This window comes from Pan paniscus, chromosome Y (genome assembly GCF_029289425.2).
Source record: "Pan paniscus chromosome Y, NHGRI_mPanPan1-v2.0_pri, whole genome shotgun sequence".
Lineage (NCBI taxonomy): Eukaryota > Metazoa > Chordata > Mammalia > Primates > Hominidae > Pan > Pan paniscus.
Window position 1 is genome coordinate 43,744,783 of NC_073273.2, and position 16,610 is coordinate 43,761,392.

The window sequence follows — 16,610 nt, forward strand, 5'->3', positions numbered from 1 at the left end:
GAAAATTCTTACACTCACGGCATCCCCTCAGGTCTCCAAGGATTGCTAAGTTTCCTCCTTGTCGTGAGAGACACGAAGTAACTTAGTGTTGGGAGACAGAAGCTGGATGGCCCTCAGGGGCTGGCCTGCAGGGTGTCAACCTTTGGGATATAGCAGAGAGAGAGCTTGGCACAACTTGTTTCCCCAGACTGTGGAATCCTGGAAAAGAACTACCATACAGCCCATGCCTGGTCAACTGGAGGACCATCCTAGTCGAAAGGTGACAATCTGGGCCTCTGGCCTGCCATGGGCACAAGCGTAACAATTGCTTTTGTTTAATGTGTGTACAGAATATTTGATCCATTCCAATCAGGCATTTGCATCTTGATATCCTAGCTCTATTGCCAGTTTGTTATAAATCATTTACCTGCTACAACATCTACTCTGGTCCTATCATTGGGTATGGAAAGGATGACAGTTTGATCAGAAGAAGTTCTAAACAGAGAAGAGGGGCTAGGGGGTGAAGAGGGTGAGGGATTAATAAAATGCATTTCAAATGAGTCTATGAGGTCTGTGCCAGCCAAGTTAGCTCTCATGTCATAGAAGCAACATAAAGTGGCGTCAGGATCAGTAGACGTAAGAATAGAAAGCTGCATCAGATTGCATTGATATTATTGACAATTAGAGGGAACACTTTCTTTGGTGAAATGGAGTAATGGTTCTAGAGAGGTGCAGCCCTTTGAGGAAGTCCACCCTTGTTCCTCAGTGGTCTATAGGAGGGACAGTGCTATGGAGGTCCATAGGACCTCATTAGTGCTATGGACCACTTGTTCCTCAGTGGTCCATAGGAGGGAGCTAGAAACTAGTCCACGTTTTGTTCCTAAAATGTGAGAAACATAAGGGAGTTGGTCTCTATGAAGCAAGAGTTGCAGAGGTCAGATGTGCCTTTGGAGAGACAGATATTTTTCTGAGGAGGCCAGTTACCTTTGGTTTTGGAGATCCCTGCAAGGTATGGTGAGCAGGCATCAAATGTGATTGTCTGAGGAAAAGGTGACCTGGTTACATTAATAACAAGGTGCTCAGCAGTAGAGCAAGGAAAGAAGGAGTTATAAAATAAATGGACGGTTAAACTTTGCTTAGCTTTAGTTTGGTAGAGTTTTGTCCTGGGACTATGGCCCATGACTCCAGAGGGGACAGTGCTCTTTTGACTCAGGTGTGATGGGTCCAGCCTCTTTCTGCTGTCCAAACTGCAGTTTCAGTAGTTAGGAGCACTAAGTAATGTCCTTCCCAGGCTGGTTTGAGCTTTTTGCCTTCCAGCTTTTGATGGAAGGCAAAAATACCCAGGTTGATATTGTTGCCTTGCGAACTCCAGGGGTGGCAACTGTGCTAAGAGACCTTTAGTTTTATGGAAGAGAAAATAGATGACAGACCAAGTGTATAATTTTTTTTTTTTTTTTTTTTTTTGAGACGGAGTCTCGCTGTGTCTCCCAGGTTGGAGTGCAGTGGCGCGATCTCGGCTCACTGCAAGCTCCGCCTCCCAGGTTCATGCCATTCTCCTGCCTCAGCCTCCCAAGTAGCTGGGACTACAGGCGCCCGCCAACACGCCCGGCTAATTTTTTTTTTGTATTTTTAGTAGAAACGGGGTTTCACCGTGTTAGCCAAGATGGTCTCGATCTCCTGACCTCGTGATCCGCCCGTCTCGGCCTCCCAAAGTGCTAGGATTACAGGCGTGAGCCACCGCACCCGGCCCAAGTGTATAATTTTTAAGAAACTGATCTTTTGTTTCAAAATTCCTAGAAAGACTCAAAGAGCAAATGAGGAAATATGTAGTTCTAGAATTAGAAAACCCCTCTCAAATGAGGGATGTTAAAGCTTCATTTTGTAACTAATAGTTGGCCACATATTAACAAGAAATTACAAAGGTAGAGAACTGGAAAGACATACCTATGAAAGAGCTTCTAAGAGAAGCCCAAAAAGTATATGTAAAAGAGATAGAGGAAAATAAAAGCAGAAGGCAAGAATTCTGTTGTCCACCACATAAATAAATGACACAGGGATAGACACCAGATACTTTGTGGAGACAGAATGACTTAACCTTATTGTTTTCCCTTCCAAGTATAGGAAGAGCAAATGGATAGCAGAACAACTGTGTCTAAATTCTTTACCTGCTCTTAGCAAAAGCAAAATCCCACAGAATGATTGCCTGCCATCTTTACCTATTCTTCAGGGAAAACAGGCCACTTCTGGAGACCACAGAGCAGCATTTATCTGTCAAATACTTGGAAACTATTTGTTTAACAGTGACAGTCAGTGACCAGTAAAAGAAAATCCTAAACAAGGTCATGATGTAATTTAAGACCAATTTCCCTACTGTCCGAATAATCACAGTCTTATTACTTTCAATGTAACCTGAGTCACTATTAAGTTTACCAAAGTGCCACAGAGTTCATTTTTAAAGTTTGTAAAGGTTTGAATCTTTATATAAGTGCATCATGAAATTTTGTGTAAATCCAGATGAACTGTGGTTATAGTACTATAAATTAGAGATAGTCCATAAAGTTGGGTTGAAGGAGATTGAAAACATTTCCTTTGATGAAAATAAAATAATTAAATGACTTGGGCTTGCTTATGATCCAAGAGGGAGAATAAATAGTCCTCTGTCCCTCCAAAAAGAAACTAGCAAAAAAACACATAAAAAGCTCTTTGGTCTCTCTTCATGTGCTGTACATTTTTTTCCATTTTAATGTTTTGTGTAGATAATTCAAAGTTTGCACTATTTCTTTCTTGGAATAAGTAAGAATTTATTCAATATGGTATATTTCTGAGATTTCAACTTAAAACAATCCAACTCAGTAGTATTTCTTTCTAATATACATCCTAACTAACCAACTGATAAAAAGGCAAGACTTAGTTACTATAGTATTGGTTCTCATCTGTAGAGAACTGACATTAGAGCAAATTTTATGTCTCCCCTTTGAAAATAAACTTTGTTAACTGAAGGCATAATAAATTTCCCACAGAGGCGGTTCCAAGATGGCCGAATAGGACCAACTCCAGTCTACAGCTCCCAGCATGAGCAACGCAGAAGACAGGTGATTTCTGCATTTCCAACTGAGGTACCGGGTTCATCTCACTGGGGCTTGTCGGACAGTGGGCGCAGGACAGTGGGTGCAGCGCACCAAGCATGAGCCGAAGCAGCGTGAAGCATTACCTCACCCAGGAAGCACAAGGAGTCAGGGAACTCCCTTTCATAGCCAAGCAGAGCTGTGACACACAGCACCTGGAGAATTGGGTCACTCCCACCCTAATACTGTGCTTTTCCAGTGGTCTTAGTAAACAGCACACCAGAAGATTATATCCCGTGCCTTGGTCAGAGGGTCCCACGCCCATGGAGCTTTGCTCATTGCTAGCACAGCAGTCTGAGATCAAACTGCAAGGTGGCTGCAAGGCCGGGGGAGGGGCGCCCGCCATTGCTGAGGCTTGAGTAGGTAAAACAAGCAGACTAGGAAGCTCGAACTGGGTGGAGCCCACCACAGCTCAAGGAGGCCAGTCTGCCTCTGTAGACTCCACCTCTGGGGGCAGGGCATAAATGAACAAAAGGCAGCAGAAACCTCTGCAGACTTAAATGTCCCTGTCTGACAGCTTTGAAGAGAGCAGTGGTTCTCCCAGCATGCAGCTGGAGATCTGAGAACGGACAGACTGCCCCCTCAAGTGGGTCCCTGACCCCCGAGTAGCCTGAGAGGCACCCCCCAGTAGGGGCAGACTGACACCCCACATGGCCGGGTACCCCTCTGAGAGGAAACCACCAGAGGAACGATCACACAGCAACGTTTGCTGTTCAGCATTATTCGCTGTTCTGCAGCCTCCACTACTGATACCCAGGCAAACGGGGTCTGGAATGGACCTCCAGCAAACTCCAACAGACCTGCAGCTGACGGTCCTGACTGTTAGAAGGAAAACTAACAAACAGAAAGGACAGCCACACCAAAACCCCATCTGTACAACACCATCATCAAGGACCAAAGGTAGACAAAACCACAAAGATGGGGAAAAAACAGAACACAAAAACTGGAAACTCTAAAAATCAGAGCACCTCTCCTCCTCCAAAGGAATGCAGCTCCTCACCAGCAACAGAAAAAAGCTGGACAGAGAATGACTTTCACGAGCTGAGAGAAGAAGGCTTCAGATGATCAAACTTCTCCGAGCTAAAGGAGGAAGTTCGAAGCCATCACAAAGAAGTTAAAAACCTTGAAAAAAGATTAGATGAATGGCTAACTAGAATAACCAATGCAGAGAAGTCCTTAAAGGACCTGATGGAGCTGAAAACCATGGCAAGAGAACTACGTGACGAATGCACAAGCTTCAGTAGCCGATTCGATCAACTGGAAGAAAGGGTATCAGTGACTGAAGATCAAATGAATGAAATGAAGTGAGAACAGAAGTTTAGAGAAAAAAGAATAAAAAGAAATAAACAAAGCCTCCAAGAAATATGGGACTATGTGAAAAGACCAAATCTACGTCTGATTGGTGTACCAGCAAGTGATGGGGAGAATGGAACCAAGTTGGAAAACACTCTGCAGAGTATTATCCAGGAGAACTTCCCCAACCTAGCAAGACAGGCCAACATTCAAATTCAGGAAATAACACAGAATGTGACAAAGATACTCCTCAAGAAAAGCAATGCCAAGACACATAATTGTCAGATTCACCAAAGTTGAAATGAAGGAAAAAATGTTAAGGGTAGCCAGAGAAAAAGGTCGGGTTACCCACAAAGGGAAGCCCATCAGACTAACAGCGGATCTCTCGGCAGAAACTCTACAAGCCAGAAGAGAGTGGGGTCCAATATTCAACATTCTTAAAGAAAAGAATTTTCAACACAGAATTTCATATCCAGCCAAACTAAGCTTCATAAGTGAAGGAGAAATAAAATACTTTACAGACAAGCAAATACTGAGAGATTTTGCCACAACCAGGCCTGCCCTAAAAGAGCTCCAGAAGGAAGCACTAAACATGGAAAGGAACAACTGGTACCAGCTGCTGCAAAAGCATGCCAAACTGTAAAGACCATCGATGCCAGGAAGAAACTGCATCAACTAACAAGCAAAATAAACAGCTAACATCATAGTGAAAGGATCAAATTCACATACAACAATATTAACCTTAAATGTAAATGGGCTAAATGCTCCAATTAAAAGACACAGACTGGCAAATTGGATAAAGAGTCAAGACCCATCTGTGTGCTGTATTCAGGACACCCATCTCATGTGCAGAGACACACATAGCCTCAAAATAAAAGGATGGAGGAAGATCTACCAAGCAAATGGAAAACAAAAAAAGGCAGGGGTTGCAATCCTAGTCTCTGATAAAACAGACTTTAAACCAACAAAGATCAAAAGAGACAAAGAAGGCCATGACATAATGGTAAAGGGATCAATTCAACAAGAAGAGTTAACTATCCTAAATATATATGCACCCAATACAGGAGCACCCAGATTCATAAAGCAAGTCCTTAGAGAACTACAAAGAGACTTAGACTCCCACACAATAATAATGGGAGACTTTAACACCCCACTGTCAACATTAGACAGATCTATGAGACAGAAAGTTAACAAGGATACCCAGGAATTGAACTCAGCTCTGCACCAAGCAGACCTAATAAACATCTACAGAACTCTGCACCTCAAATCAACAGAATATACATTCTTCTTAGCACCACACCACACCTATTCCAAAACTGACCACATAGCTGGGAGTAAAGCACTCCTCAGCAAATGTAAAACAACAGAAATTATAACAAACTATCTCTCAGACCACAGTGCTATCAAACCGGAACTCAAGATTAAGAAACTCACTCAAAACCGCTCACCTACATGGAAACAGAACAACCTGCTGCTGAATGACTACTGGGCACATAACGAAATGAAGGCAGAAATAAAGATGTTCTTTGAAACCAAGGAGAACAAAGACACAACATACCAGAATGTCTGAGACACATTCAAAGCAGTGCGTAGAGGGAAATTTATAGCACTAAATGCCCACAGAAGAAAGCAGGAAAGATCCAAAATTGACACCCTAACATCACAATTAAAAGAACTAGAAAAGCAAGAGTAAACACATTCAAAAGCTAGCAGAAAGCAAGAAATAACTAAAATCAGAGCAGAACTGAAGGAAATAGAGACACAAAAATCCCTTCAAAAAAATCAGTGAATCCAGGACCTAGTTTTTTGAAAAGATCAGCAAAACTGATAGACCGCTAGCAAGACTAATAAAGAGAGAAGAATCAAATAGACGCAATAAAAAATGATAAAGGAGATATCACCACCGATCCCACAGAAATACAAACTATCATCAGAGAATACTATAAACACCTCTACACAAATAAACTAGAAAATCTAGAAGAAATGGATAAATTCCTAGACACATACACCCTCCCAAGACTAAACCAGGAAGAAATTGAATCTCTGAATAGACCAATAACAGGATCTGAAATTGAGGCAACGATTAATAGCTTACCAACCAAAAAAAGTCCAGGAGCAGATGGATTCACAGCTGAATTCTACCAGAGGTACAAGGAGGAGCTGGTACCATTCCTTCTGAAAATATTCCAATCAACAGAAAAAGAGGGAATCCTCCCTAACTCATTTTAGGAGGCCAGCATCATCGTGATACCAAAGCCTGGCAGAGACACAACAAAAAAAGAGAATTTTAGACCAATATCCCTGAAGAACAGTGATACAAAAATCCTCAACAAAATACTGGGAAACCAAATCCAGCAGCACATCAAAAAGCTTATCCACTATGATCAAGTGGGCTTCATCCCTGGGATGCAAGGCTGGTTCAACATATGCAAATCAATAAACATAACCCAGCATATAAACAGAACCAAAGACAAAAACCACATGATTATCTCAATAGATGCAGAAAAGGTCTTCAATAAAATTCAACAGCCCGTGATGCTAAAAACTCTCAATAAATTAAGTATTGATGAGACATATCTAAAAATAACAGCTATTTATGACAAACCCACAGCCAATATCATACTGAATTGTGCACATGTACTCTAGAACTTAAAATATATACATAATAAAAAAATTAAAAAATAAATTTCCCACAGATTTATCAAGAAACATTTTATTAGAGATCTTATGGTAGTATCTCAGTTCCTACCACAGCTTTTTAAAGGATGAGACTTGCATTTCACAAAGTGACATATATAATATTTTTCTACAGTTTTGAAACTGAATTAAAGGAAGGTGGTGTATTACAATGTGTAGTGAGGTATAAAGGGCTAGTTCATTCTGTCCCAATTAGAACTTAGAATAAAATAACACTTTTTTCATGAGACTTACCTCATTTTTGTTAGGCTATGGATGTTTTGTCCAGTTCATCTGTCCCTTGGATTAACTAGATATTGCTCAAGGTGCAGGCAAAAGTACTTCAAGGACAGAGATTATATAGCAAGTTGATTTTCTAGGAATTCTTTGAATTCATTTGTGTAACAGCTAGAACACACTCCTCTTCCTTCCATTAACAGATGACCTTTTAGGACTTCTATCTTCAAGAAGAACATTTGTTTGGAATTGGTGGAGCGTACTTCACAGTTCGTTTATAGTATGGGAAAATTAATAAGAAAATCCCCACTTGCATTCAAATAATAGTGTTGATGTTCAGTGCACTGACTCATTCAACATGTCTGAACTAGAAGTAAATTTAATTCTGAAAAGGACTATCAGTTAGGAAATAAGTATTTGTGTACACATATACTGTGGTAACTTTGGATTCATTTTAAGTCTGATAAAGTAAGATAAACTTTGTATTAAAAATAAAATTATGCTAAGTGAATAAAAACTGTCTTAGATATTTTAAGCTGGGCATCTTTGTTAGCATAGTATCTGGAACATAACTACTTATTTCTTTGGAAAATAATTTACTTATTCCAAAAGGCTTAGAAGGAATTCTCAAAATTCTTCTAACTGGCCATTAAAAGTAAGGAATTTGCATGGTACAGCTGAAGATCTGGGTTGACTCATTAAAACTTAATTTTATTTTTTAACATTAAAATTTGTTTTGGCTCTCCCTCCAGTTATTTTTTAAACTAAGATAATTAGTATTTTAACCTAGAACATATAATGGCAAATTAAATTTTAATTTGACACTCATCCCAAAATAAGAAAAACTCCTTTGGGCATTAAATTCAGTATGTAGTACTTTTTTTATTGTCAAATTTCTTTGTTACATCTTTGTGGCCAAGAAAACCTGCAGAAATCTGTGTTCATTTTTGTGGTGAGGGATGGAGGAGAAAAACAGGAGACTTGCTCTAATTATGCATATACATTTTGATGGTGTAAAGGGAGTTGTAGACTGTATGTATAAATAACAAGTTAACACTTAGTATTCTGAATTGTTCTAAGAACAGTGGCCTGAAGCCATGACTTGCTTTGTGGAGCTGCTGGCTCATTAACAGTAGCTGATCTATTGGATTTAAACTGAGACTGAAATTGAGATTTGTAGTTAGGTTATCTAGATTAGGATTTTAGCAATGGAACCAATGATATCTGTTCCTGCAGTGGATCCATTTAATTTCTTATTTGAGTACTCTCACTTAGCAAGTATTTTCTATTCTGAATCTTTGTGTTAGGAATTTAAAGACTATTGTCAAAAGCTATTAGTGATAAACACAAGTACATGCAAAACAATTTACAGATGGGTAAAAATTTCAAATTGTGGGTTTTTGTTTTTGCTTTTTAGTTTCAAAGATTAGTTATGTAGTAGCAATATCATAACCAAAGCAAGTAGGAAGTTGGATGGTTTGCAGAATCTTCAAGTAGTCTTAAATACTATAATGTATCAGATCATTAACCAGGATTTTTTTTCCTGTATTACTGCTAAATGTATTACTATATTAATGCACTTTTGCATATATAAATTTCTTCTGTACATTCTGTACTTATTAAAGCCTGTTTTCCCTGAAGCTGTGAGGGAATAACAATACCTGTTATCATAAGTCATTTCTATTTTGAGTTCCTTCTTGTATGTGAAAGTAGTTCAATAGTGAAATCTAAATGAGTGTGTACGGTTGTAATTAAAACTTACAGTGTGGCAGAGCTGTCTTTTGAAACTGAATACCAAAATGAAAAGTGTTTCGCTTAAGAACTTTTTTTTTTTTTTTTTTTTTTGACAGAGTCAAGCACTTTCCCCCAGGCTGGAGAGCAGTGGCGCGAATTCGGCTCAATGCAAGCTCCGCCTCCCGGGTTCAAGCGATTCTCTGGCCTCAGCCTCCGGAGTAGCTGGGACTAGGTGCCTACTACCACGCCCAGCTAATTTTTTTTTTTTTTTTTTTTTTTTTTTAGTAGAGATGGGGTTTTACCGTGTTAGCCAAGCTGATCTCAATCTCCTGACCTCGTGATCCACCGACCTTGGCCTCCCAAAGTGCTGGGATTAGACATGTGAGCCACCCCACCCAGCCAAGAACTCTTATAATTATATCATATTGTTTCTTTTGATGTACGCTGAGTTGTTACAAACCCCACTCACTGCTGCTTACTACTTTATTCTTCTGAGTCAGCTCCTTTCATGCTCTATCCCAGAATATTTACCAACAGAGAAAAACTGCTCTCTTTTCTTTTGCTCACAGTTTGGTTATGGCTTTATAAACTTTTATTTGCTGGAAGCCCCAGATACCCCAAATGTCATTGGCAAAATATTTTTTTCTGGAGAGATCAGATTTCTAGAGAGATTAGCATTCATAGTAAGTGAAAATTATGTGTAATTTTTTAAATCCATACTATTACTGGGAAGTAGGTCTAATTTTTGTTGACAAAAATAGAGCTATTCCCCTTATATACTGATTTAGAATCTTAAGTTAGAATTCTATAAAATAAATGTCTGAGCAGTTTTATGCCTAGAAGAGTAATTCAGCTTTTCAGCAGCAACTTTATCTTTTACCACTAGTGGGAGATGGATGGTTGCTTTCTCCTTTAAAGAATAGCTGCTTTGCTTTGTTTTTAATTTCTAAAGCTGGAATAGACCTTATTTTCAAAATTGCTTGAGTGTTATTAAATACTTTCATTTATTAATCAAAGGTAAGTTAACTAAGCTTGTTTAATGGTGCCAATCTTTTGCTTTTCTGTAATCTTCAATTTTTAATAAATGTTAGTTGAAAAAATAAATAAAGCAAACCAGTCCCATCATTTGTCTTTAGCAAAAATGGGAAACTGGAGAGAGAAAAATTATGTTTCAATACTACAGTAGACCTGTTAATTCTAGTCTTGCCTAACTTTTTCAATTTTTATTATTATCTACAGTTTGGACCAAATTCTAATTTTTCTTAGCTGCAAGGGTTCAAAACAATACTTTCAATTTTCTTCCTTCTTTTTTCCTTTCTTTGAAATTTGGAGTCACTGAAAACTAAGCTGTGTTTTAAAAAACCCTGTGAACTGAGGCCATACAACTTAAACTTCAAAAGAAAATGAAAGCAACCTATTTACATAAATAAATCACTTTCATACCTGCCTACTAAAGCATGGACTGTAGAGTAATATTGTTGTTTTGTTTGTTGTTTTTTCTCCCTTCCTCTGGCTATGTTCTCTTCACAGGACATGAAACTTCACAACCTGCTAAAAATGAGCTTTCCGGCCTACCCATCTAGGCATAAATCCTCTTAGCCACGAGAGATCAGATGAAACCTGAGCCCAGAGACTCATTTTCTTATAAAATGCTTTGTCCAAAAGATTTTTTAAAAGGGGGAAAATGTGACTGGAAGATATCTTGGGCCCCAAAAATCATTAAGGAAAACTCAAGCTGGGAACTGCTTAGGGCAAACCTGCCCCATTCTATTCCAAGTCACTCCTCAGCTCACTGAGATAGATGTATATCTTATTCACCTCCCTTGGAAAGGCTAATCAGAAATTCAAACTAATATAACCATTTGTATCTCACCTGTGACCTGGAAGCTCCGTCCCTCCTCCCAGTCTTCCTGCCTTTGCTTCAAGTTATCCCCGCCTTTCTAGACTGAACCAGTGTACTTCTTACATATATTGATTGATGTCTTATGTCTCTTTGTAAATGTATAAAACCAAGCTGTGGCCAGGAGCAGTGGCTCATGCCTGTAATCCCAGCACTTTGGGAGGCTGAGGCAAGTGGATCATTTGAGGTCAGGAGTTCAAAACCAGCCTGGCCAACATAGTGAAATTCTGTCTGTACTACAAATACAAAAATTAGCCAGGTGTGGTGCTGGGCGTCTGTAATCCCAGCTACTCGGGAGGCTGAGGCAGGAGAATTGCTTGAACCCAGGAGTTGGAGGCTGAAGTGAGCCAAGATCACGCCATTGCACTCCAGTTGGGCAACAGAGCAAGTCTCTGGCTCAAAAACAAAACAAAACAAAACCCAAGCTGTGCCCCAACAACCTTGGGCACATGTCTTTAGGACTTCCTGAGGCTGTGTCATGGGGCATCCTCAACCTTGACAAAATAAACTCTCTAAATAAACTGAGACCTGTCTCAGATTTTCTGGGTTTACATTTATATTTTGGCTCAAGTAAGTTATTTTGTCCTCCTTAAACAGTCCAGGGTCAAATGCAAATCACCATTTAGGAGACTAGGCAATTTTTCCATTGAAATTTGGATAATTTCTTTTTGAAAAGCAAAATTTTGCAATATAAGTTTCAGCAAAAACATCTCCTTATTAAACAATTATAGACCACCTGGACACTCCAGGGAAAGTCTAATAACATCTTAATATGTGGTTCCCAGTGTTCCTGCAGTATTTGCTATTACAAGAGTTATGTGTTCACTTCTCTTATGGAGAAATTTGTCCAGATACCTAGGAATGCAGGATCAAAAGCATACAGTCCATTCAGCTGTTAGGTATAATGGTTTAAATACTGAAAACAAGTAAAGTGAGACTCTGACCTCAAGTCTAATGGGATTTGGAAAGAGAATAAAAGCAGCTATACTCTTAAGACTGCCTAAGTGGGACCGACGGTGTTCTGGGTTTCCATGGAAGGTAAGTGGAAAGAGGAATTTCTCACATTTGAGGAAAATCAAGAATCCCAATAAATCCCACTAACTTGTCTGTAATTTGGATGCCATATCTCAACCTCCTGGGCCACTCCCTGGTCCAAGGAACCTGTGGAACATTCCACTGTCCTCTAATAGCCAAACCACCTGTCTTGCTGATTCGCTCCAAGGCCAGAGCATTGCTTGAGCCCAGGAGTTCAAGACCCACCTGGGCAACATACTAAGACCTCATCTCCATTAAAAATAGAAAATTAGCTGGGCAGGGTGGCTTGTGCCTGTAGTCCAAGCTATTGGGAGAATGAGCTGGGAGGATAGCTTGAGCCTGGGAGACTGACAACGGTTACGGTGAGACATGATCATGCTACTGCATGGCAGCCTGGGAGAGTGAGATCCTCTGTTATAAAAGGAAAAAGGAAAGGTAAAGTAAGAAAAGGTAAGAGCAGGGCATGGAGGACGAGGGCAGGGCAAATGGTCGGGTGGCAAAGGGATGGGGGGAAAAGCTGTGGGGAGGCAGAAAAGGAAAGAGAAGAGTGAAGTGGAGGGGATGGAATACGGAAGGGGAAAGGGAAGAAGAATGGGAAAGGAAGGGGAAAGGGGAGAGAAGAGGAGAAGAAAGTGGAGGGGAGAGGAGAAGAAAGGCGAGGAGGGGAGGTGAGGAGAAGAGAGGAGAGGGAAGGGCAAAAGAGAGAGGAGAGGAAAGGAAAGGACAAGGCAACAAAAAGGAAAGGAAAAAAAACAAGAGCAGAGAAAAAAAGGAGGGAAGGGAAAAATGGTAAAGAAAGGTCTTAGAAAAGGAAAAAAAGGAAAGCAGAAAGAAAAGGGTAAAAAGGAAAGGGGAAAAGGGAGAAATAAAAAAAGGAAAAAGAAAGGGGTGTAAGGAAAGAAAAAAATGAAAGGAAAAAAGGTTTAAAACACACATATTAAACAACTATAACAAAATCTCAAAGAAATATTTGTGCAGGGAAGTTCACAGCAGCATTATGCATTACAGTCAAAAGGTGGAAGCAACCTAGGTAACCATCCACAGAGGAATAAAGTGACCTATCCATACAATGGAATAGTACTGAGCATTAAAAAAGAAAGACATTCTGAGACATGCTACCATGTTGATGAACCTGGAGAACACTATGCTGAGTGAAATAAGCCAGTCACAAAAAGATAAATACTGCAGGATTCCAATTCTCTGAGGTCCCACAGTTGTGAAGCACATAGACACACAAAGTCAATGGTGGGTGCCACGGACTGGGGAAGTAGAGGAAGGAGTAGGTAGCAGGTATGGAGTTTCAGGATTACAAGACAGAAGAACTTCTGGAGGTTGGCTGCACAACACTGTGAATGTACTGTTACTAAACTGTACACTTAAAAATGGTTAAAATGATACAATTTATATTATATATATTTTAACAGTAAGAAGAAAAACACTATTCAACAAATTGCTTTTGATAGTTTGACAACTGCACTGTTAATAACATTATTTGCAATTCTATTTTTTATTTGTTTTAGAAAGTGATTCTGAGACCTCTGTGGCTTCACTCAGTCACCTCAGTGCACACATAGGTTATGGACCCTGGTGTAAAACAAAGGGGCCAATAAAGGCTCTTGACCCTTTGAGTCTGAGGCTCAAAACAAGGAGTTTGGACTTTGTGCTTACTGCCCCACAAGGGCACAAGTTGGGGCCTCACTGAAGTTTCTGCCCCCACACTGGCTGCTGAGCCACTGGTGTTTGAGTCTTGAGCATGAGGATAAAGGGGGCACCAGAGTGGAAAAAGACAGGACCCTGTCAAGTGTGAGTGATGTGGCCCAGCATGGTGCAGGGTGAGTGACACAACTCAATGTGAGTGGCATAGCCTAGAATGGCCCACTGTGGGTGACGTGGCCCAGTGTGGTCTGGTGTGGCTGACATGGCCCAGTGTGGGTGACACTACCTAGTGAGGATGACTTGGCCCATTGTGCCCTTAGCCAGCTGTGGCAATGAGGCTACACAGATACAAAATATTTCCATATGGTAGAAAGTTCTACTGGGCATTCTGAGTTAGACCATCTTCATGCTTCAGTTGGTTTTGGTTTATTCTCCAGATATTGGTTTTTAAAGCTTTGGTTTTGGGGGCTTTGGCTGGTTGCTTGGTTTTTGTAGTTCAAACAGCAATCAAACAGCATGACTTTTCTTTCAATAAATACCGTTGGTATCCTTATGGCTCAGTTCTCCATTCACAATCAAATTCGGAAGGAAAATACAGTATCCTTGGGATGCAAAACCCCAGATACAGAGTGCTGACTTTTCCTATCAGCAAGTTTTGCAGGGTACACTGCAGGATTTGAGTGTGCATGCATTTGGGTATCCGCAAGAGGTCCTGGAACCAATCCCCCAAAGATACTAAGCAATGACTGTAATGAGTGCAAATAAGCTCTTAAACAAAAGGCCTTGAATCAAGTATACTAAATGAGGCTGCTCTAATTCTAGGTAGGGGTCATGGCAGGAGGAAGTCAGTCCTGGCCAGCAGCCTCCCCAACCCCAAGCATGTACTCTGCTCCCCAGCTATAAAATCTGAAAGCCTGGGTTGGTTCCTGTATCCACTAGACCCACCATCTCCGTCTTTCCTTTCTCCCTTAGAACACCAAGACCTTCACATTAGTCATCTCTAGGCAAAACTTTAAGATAAATCATCTTCTGCTTCCAAATGTTTCACATTTATGACCCTCCCATCTGTCTCTACTCTCCTTTTCCAAGGCTAAACGCATAAAAATCTCCCTCCTGCAAAAATTATGTCCTGTGCTTCCATTCTTTATCTTATCTCTGGAATCTCTTTCCCTCCCCTGCCCAAGAGACAGTGTCTCATTCTGTTGTCCAGGGTGGAGAGCAGTGAATGATTATAGCTCACTGCAGCTTTGACCTACTGGACTCAAGCAATCCTACCAACTTCAGCCTTCCAAAGCACTGAGATTACAGACATGAGCCACTGCCCCTGGTCCTCTCAAAGCTGTTTTACTCAACCAGTCTCCCCTAGTATAAAAAGTCTTTCCCCAACACCTGCTTTCCTGTCAAGTGCTGTTCCACTTCTCCCCTTATCTGCAAGGAGAACCTCTCCAAGGAGATGTGCGTTGACAATACCCTCATCTTTGTATCCACTATCCCATTTATTCCATCTTCAGCCAGCCGCAAATGTACCGCCCCTACCCTGGAAGCCAACATGAACACTATGGCCTCTATGTTGCAAGGACACCTCTGCAGCCCTGATAACTCTAGGTCTCCTCTTGCCTCTCTTGTCAATCTCTGCTCACTCTTCAGGATCTCTTAGGAGCACACCCTGCCAAGGAACTCCTCCTCTTCCAGTCTCCCTGGCCTCTAGTCCCAGGCCATCTTACCAGCTATTAGCCTTATTTCAATTCCTATGTCCAGAGCTCCCTTTTTACACCTTTGCCTTGTGTCTTCCAAGTACACCACAGTCCCCCGGGGGTCAAAGTTCTGCTACTTATTCTGGAAGAGGAGGTGGTTGGTAAATAGCTGCTAAATCCAGCATCAAGGTTCTTGACTGGAAGTGTGATTTGCCTCCTTTAACTCTTCCATGCACATATTCCAGTTTATGGTTACCTAAAAGGCAGGCAGGCTGAGAGGATTATTTATTTATTTATTTAATTTATTATTATTTTTTAACACTATGTCTTGCTCTGCACCAAGGATGGAATGCGATGGCACTATCTTGGCTCACCACAGCCCCCAACTCCCGGGTTCCAGCGATCCTCCTGCCTCTGCCTCCCAAGTAGCTGAGATTACAGGTGCACACCACCATGCCAGGCTAATTTTTTATTTTTAGTAGAGAAGGGATTTCACCATGTTGGTCAGATTAGTCTCGAACTACTGATCTCAGGTGATCCACCAGCCTCAGCCTCCCAAAGTGCTGGGACTACAGCATGAGCTACCATGCCAAGGAGAGAAAAGTATTTAGAGCATCAAGTAATGGAAACCAGCGAAGATTAAATCCCTCAATGGTGAAAGAAGATTACGATAATCAGCCCCACCTACAACGCCAACTGCCCAACCCACAATGGCAACACTCACTGAAGACCATCTTCCCATAAGCTCTGCTCCTACCAAGAAATACTCCAGACCAAGGAGATCAAAGGGCCACATGTCCACCTCCTCAAAGTTATTCTTAGATCTTGTCAGAGTAGGACTGGAGAAATGAGAGACTTCCCACTCCACAATTGTTCTGACAGCTTTTAAAGTAGGTTAGCATGAAAAATCACCTGAGCTACCACTGCTGTTTTGTTTTGTTTTGTTTTTTTGAAATGGAGTTTCCCTCCTGTTGCCCCAACTGGAATGCAGTGGCACAATCTCGCTCATTGAAACCTCAGCCTCCTGGATTCAAGCTATTCTCCTGCCTCGGTCTCCCGAATAGCTGGGACTACAGGTGTCTGCCACCACACCCGGCTACTTTTTGCAGTTTTAGTAGAGACGGGGTTTCTCCATGTTTGTCAGGCTGGTCTTGAACTCCTGACCTCAGGTGATCTGCCCGCCTGTGCCTCCCAAAGTGCTGGAATTACAGGCGGAGCCACTGCAACCAGCCGACAGAAGCTTTAAATTTGCCTGCATGATTTATCTTGGCTCCCTATACC

General features: G+C 41.1%; 1 protein-coding gene across 10 annotated transcripts in view; it reads right to left on the reverse strand.

The window, feature by feature from the left end:
• LOC129395581 (uncharacterized) overlaps nt 1–16,610 on the reverse strand; it is a 158,880-nt gene that overhangs the window by 109,840 nt on the left and 32,430 nt on the right. Inside the window, exon 1 of one of the 10 annotated variants that reach the window (XM_055107061.2) lies at nt 6,493–6,623. The exons of the other annotated variants lie outside the window; for them this stretch is intronic. The gene's annotated coding sequence lies outside the window, so the exon portion shown is untranslated. Of the gene's footprint in view, nt 1–6,492; nt 6,624–16,610 lie in introns of those variants that run through there. 10 annotated transcript variants of the gene reach the window in all.